At 44.5% G+C, this 5,920-nt stretch overlaps 1 non-coding gene across 1 annotated transcript; it reads left to right on the top strand.

Moving 5' to 3' along the window:
* The first annotated feature begins 3,955 nt into the window (after positions 1-3,955).
* On the top strand, positions 3,956-4,059 carry LOC112130031 (U6 spliceosomal RNA). Its single transcript, XR_002912343.1, has one exon. It is a non-coding gene; the product is annotated as a U6 spliceosomal RNA (small nuclear RNA).
* The last annotated feature ends 1,861 nt before the right edge of the window (positions 4,060-5,920 follow it).

Here is a 5,920-nt window from a genome sequence, read left to right as displayed (position 1 = left end):
TGAACTGGGCCCTGCAGGAATAAGATGAGGCAAAGTGGAATGGAGCAGGGTGCTTTCCATGCAGAGAGAAGGACCAGCAACCTGGTGGTGGTGGCAGTGCAAATCATGTTCATCAGCATGAAGGGAGAAATGTAACAAGTAGAGTTTGACTGCAGCAAAGAATTCATGCTTTAGAGTAATGGGAAATCAGGGTGATTGAGCAGGATAGGACCAGCATGTTCGGGCATTTTAAGTGTAGAGCAAGAACTTTAGTTTCATATGGGAAATAGGAGTCACCACTGATGAGACTCAACGAATGTGTTAAGGGGGTTAACCTAGCAGAGATGGGCCACATGAATTAGAAAGGAGAGAGAACAGAGTGATAATGAAGATGATGGTATAAGTATAGGGGACGTTTTGAAGGAAGAATTGGCAGGACTTGTGGACTAATTAAATGTGAGGGTTGAGAATAGGAAGGAGACAAAGATGACTCCTTGGTATCCAGTCTGGTGGGGCTGGAAGATGGTAATGACACTCAAGACCCAGGATGGTAGGTCTTAAAGAAAGACCATGAGTTTGGTTTTAGATATGTCGAGATGGAGAACCTCTGAGGGGAAAGGTTTGAAAATCATCAGACTGGAGAGAGAGAGGTGGCAGAAAGGTTGCAGAGAAAGCTACAAAAACCAGGGAGATAATTTTAAGGAAGTCTGTGTGCCTGTGTGTGCACCTGTGTGAATGCATGGGAGGGCAAGTGTTGGTGGGGGAGTTGTCAACTGTGTCAAATGCTATTCAGAAATGAGAGCAGGGTGGTTAGACAAAGCACTTGAGATTTAACCTTAAAGAATACAGTTTCGGTTAATGTGATGGTGACAGACAATCAGGTTGATCAGGTTGCAAAGATTTAGGGAGAATGAGCAGCAAAGCAGGAGAGGCAATGGGCCTAAAGGGCATAAGTCACATTACTTTGTGTAACTAGCTTGCCCTTTAATTTCCTTGAAAGCTTTAGACAAAGATCTTAGAAGTGAAAGTGGCTGTGGAGAGTGAGGTGCTGGGAGAGGCCGGGAGTTTAGCCTGCAGAGCACCTGCCACAGAAACTGAGGAGGGGTTTCAAGATGTTCAAATGGAACTCCCTGGGATCATGGCAGAGAACAGAGGGCTATAGGCCATTGAGAAGTTGGGATAAGAGGAAAAATGTAAGCCATTGAAATCTTCTAGGCTGCCAAAAACTGGGTCTTGGCAGTAGTGAAGACTATGAAGGAAGTTGGGTTGAACGTGAGGGGAGTAGACTTTGAGTGCTGAGTGGTTAAAAGCTGGTGGACTCAGCAGCATCTCATCTTTGGAGAAGATGGAGTAGGAGGGTGAGGCAGCCCTGCCCCTGTGGAAGCCAGGGATGTAGTAGTTTGGGGGTTTCTGTGGTGATCAGAAGTAACCACTGATGCCTCAACAGTCTCCATTTGTGGGAATTTCTTTCTGGAAAGGGCTTGTTGGCTCACTGAGATTGGGGTAAGAAAAAGCTCCTCATTTTGATGGGCCTGAAAGTTTAAACTCTTTTTTTAGGTCAAACTCAGCACAGATGTGAAACTTCATTAGCTGTACCTTAGCTCTGAGAGGAAACCTCACAAGACTCAATATTTATAGCTCAGGAAACTCAGGGCTTTTCCAGAGGGAGTATGTTGGATAATGTCATGTCTCTGGAGGGCTCTGAGGTTTTTAAGAAAGTGGGTCTTCACTCCTTTCTGCTGAGCCACTGGGATACACCAGGCCTGTCTGTTATGCATGCATACTGGTGCTTGTTGCAGACAAAAATATGCTGGTCTGAGGGTGGGAGGTCTTTTTTTTTTTCTTTTTTTTTTTTTTGATGGAGTCTTGCTGTGTCACCCAGGCTGGAGTGCAGTGGCACGATCTTGGTTCACTGCAACCTCCGCCTCCTGGGTTCAAGTGATTCTCCTGCCTCAATGTCCTGAGTAGCTGGGATTATAGGTGCACGCCACCATGCCTGGCTAAATTTTGTATTTTTGGTAGAGACGGGGTTTCACCATTTTGATCAGGCTGGTCTCGAACTTCTGACCTCATGATCCGCCCGCCTTGGCCTCTCAAAGTGCTGGGATTACAGGTGTGAGCTACCGCGCCCAGCCAGTTCTTGGTTTTACATCTAGCTCTGTGCACTTAGCCAAGTCGTTGATCCTCTCTGCACCTCGGTTTTCCTCATTTGTAATATAATGGGTGTGGCTGTGGTATGGACAAATAACCTATCAGAGCTTTTTGAGTTAATGTTTGCTGTTAGTCAAGAATGAAGCTGTTGTCACCAAGAGAGAGAAATGAAGCAGCCCGTCTGTTTTGCGGAAGGACCTTGGTGCTGCCTTTGGGCGTGTGGGGTCCAGGCCCAATTCTGCCATTGTTAGTGGCAAGTCACACTTCCCCCTTACCTGTCTGTCGGACTTAAAAATAGATGGTGCAAACTACTGCTTAAAAATACACAGGAAGTACTATGGGGTCTTTTTATATGAGACAAAAAGCACAGGGCTTCGGAGCCTGGTGGAATTAGCCCTCTGAGATTTCATGGGACAAGGACCATATAAGTCCTGGGAGTGCTTGCATCGGGGGATTGGGTCCACCATTCCCTGTGGAAGGAGGCCCTGTGCTTCTCCAGAGAGGCGTTTCAAGTGTCATTGTGTGACTGGCCCACCAACCACAATAGCTGGGCTAGATGGTGATGCTAAAGCAGTAACTTTGGATTTTGCTTCTTCAACCAGAGAATTTTTCTACTAGAAAGACCAAGTACTGAAATACTTCATAGATTCCAGTGAACAGTTTGCAAAATAGGTAGATGCAGCCCTCAGCAAAAACTCAAAGTGCAGTCCAGAAAACAAAGGGAGAATTTGTCTTTTATAGAGAAAGTTCCTACTTGGGTTCCCACTCTGATTTGCTTATGCAAATGAAGGATGTAGACTTGCTTAGTTCTGACTGGTTAATGCTGAGTTGTGATTGGTTGTTGTAGGTCACTGAACTACAACCTACTGGTTAGTTCAGATGGTGTAAGCAGTTTTCTGGGAACTCATGGTATGGAATAGAGCTTGCTCTATTTTGAATTTAAGTGCAGTTAACCACTCAGAATTCATCTTTTTATTATAATTATTATTAATTTTTTAGAGATAGTGTCTCACTCTGTCACCCAGGTACAGTAGTGCATAGTTCACAGCAGCTTTGAAATCCTGGTCTCAAGCAATCCTACTGCCTCACCCTCCTGAGCAGCTGGGACTACAAACATGCACCACCATGCCAAGCTAATTTTTAAATTTTTCATAGGGATGGGGTCTCACTATGTTGCCCAGGCTGGTCTCAAACTCCTGGTCTCAAGTGATCGATCCTCCAGCCTTGGTCTCCCAAAGCACTGGGATTACAGGCATGAACCATTGTGCCCAGCCAGGATCCATTTTGAAGGATTGGATCTTTCAGGGTTCACATGTGCATATGTGGGGGTGGGGTGGGGGAGTGTACATATTTAAAGAAGATGCTGTTTATAATCATATCTATAGAAGCTTGCATTTATATGATGGGATCATTCTAAACATGGGAGAGAAAACTTACTAGATCCTGGTCCCATTCATTTACCACTCTTGTTCTTTCCTCCCCTTTGTAGACAAACTTCTTCTTTTATTTTTGAGACAGAGACTGGCTCTGTTGCTCAGGCTGGAGTGCAGTGGTGTGATCATGGCTCACTGCAACCTCCAACTGCCAGGCTCAAGCCATCCTCCCACCTCAGCCTCCTGAGTAGCTGAGACTACAGGCGTGCATCACCACACCTGGCTAATTTTTTCACTTTTTGTTGATATAGGGTTTTGCCTTGTTGCCCAGGCTGGTCTCGAACTCCTGAACTTAAGCGATCCTCCCAGCTCAGCCTCCAAAAGTGCTGGGATTACAGGCATGAACCACTATGCCCAGCTGGTAGACACCCTTGCTCTGCTGCCTTGCTCTGCTGCCTTTGGCTGCACACATACTAAAATTGGAACGATACAGAGAAGATTAGCATGGCCCCTGTGCAAGGATGACATGCAAATTCATGAAGTGTTCCATATTTTTCCCTAGAAGAAAACCTAGGCAATACCATTCAGGACATAGGCATGGGCAAAGACTACAACAAAAACACCAAAAGCAATGGTAACAAAAGCCAAAACTGACAAATGGAATTTAATTAAACTAAAGAGCTTCTGCACGGCAAAAGAAACTATCATCAGAGTGAACAGACAACCTACAGAATGGGAGAAATTTTTTTGCAATTTACCCATCTGACAAAGGTCTAATATCCAGAATTTACAGGGAACTTAAACAAATTTACAATAAAAAGCAACCCCAGCAAAAAGTGGGCAAAGGATATGAACAGACACTTCTCGAAGACATGCAGCCAACAAGCATAAGAAAAAAAGCTCAACATTACTGTTCATTAGAGAAATGCAAATCGAAACCACAATTAAATACAATCTCATGCCAGTCAGAATGGTGATTACTAAAAAGCCAAGAAATGGCGCTGAGGCTTTGGAGAAATAGGAATGCTTTTACACTGTTGGTGGGAATGTAAATTAGTTCAACCATTGTGGAAGACAGTATGGGGATTCCTCAAGGATCTAGAACCAGAAGTACCATTTGATCCAGCAATCGCCTTACTGGGTATGTACCTGAAAAGATATAAATCATTCTACTATAGAGACACACGCACACGTATGTTTACTGCAGCACTATTTACAATTGCAAAGTCATGGAACCAACCCAAATGCCCATCAATGATAGACTGGATAAAGAAAATGTGGTACATATACACTATCATGGAATACTATGCAGCCATAAAAAGGAATGAGATCATTCCTTTGCAGGAACATGGATGAAGCTGGAAGCGGTCATCCTCAGCAAACTAACACAGGAACAGAAAACCAAACACTGCATATTCTCACTCATAAGTGGGAGCTGAACAATAATACATGGACACAGGGAGGGGAACAACACACCAGAGCCTGTTGGGGGGTGGGGGACAAGGGGAGGGATCTTACAGGATGGGTCAATAGGTGCAGCAAACCACCATGGCACACATATACCTATGTAACAAACCTGCATGTTCTGCACATGTATCCCGGAACTTGAAGTTAAAAAAAAAAAAAAAAAAAAAAAGGCTTGCACATATTTGCTGTTTCTAGTTCTTTACCCTGCCTTCATATCTTACCTCTCCTGGCTTCTACCCCCATTACTCCACAGAAACACTTCTCGCTGAAGTCTCCATGTAGGCACTGAATAGCATTGCTCAAAAACTACCCCAGGCTCTCGTTTCTGTTTCACCTTATACTCTCTCCCTGTGTAATTTCACTTTTACCCTGGCTTTGCTAACCCTCTCACTGCAGATGACACCCAGACTTGAACCCCAGCATGCCCACCTCTTGGGGTCAGAATGGCTTTCCATTTCTAGTGCTAGTCCCCCATGGAAGCCATGAAACATACATGATTCTGTGTGTGTGTGTGTGTGTGTGTGTGTGAAAGAGAGAGAGAGAGAGAGAGCGAGAAAGAGAGGATCTTACATCTCACTCTGTGGCCCAGGCTGGAGTGCAATGGTGCCATCATGGCTCAGTGCAGCCTCAACCTTCTGAGCTCAAGTGATCCTCCCACCTCAGCTTCCTGAATAGCCGGGACTACACCTAGCTAATTAAAAAAAAAAAAAATTTTTTTTTATAGAGACTGGGTTCCACTATGCCGCCCAGGCTGGTCTTGATCTCCTGCCTCACCCTTTCAAAGTTTTGGGATTACAGGCATGCGCCATCGTACCTGGTCCACAAATGAGATTCCTTTTAAAAAAATTAAATGATCTCTCTTTTCTAGTCAAGCTAGCAAAATTGAGATGGTACTTTTAATCAAGATAATCCAATCTGTTATGTTAGGAAAAAGCTTGGTCCCACTCTGA

The sequence above is a fragment of the Pongo abelii genome, chromosome 17, assembly GCF_028885655.2.
Source record: "Pongo abelii isolate AG06213 chromosome 17, NHGRI_mPonAbe1-v2.0_pri, whole genome shotgun sequence".
In the NCBI taxonomy this organism is placed as follows: Eukaryota; Metazoa; Chordata; class Mammalia; order Primates; family Hominidae; genus Pongo; species Pongo abelii.
The sequence above is the reverse complement of the archived record's forward strand: the minus strand, read 5'-3'. Positions and strand labels throughout refer to the sequence as shown.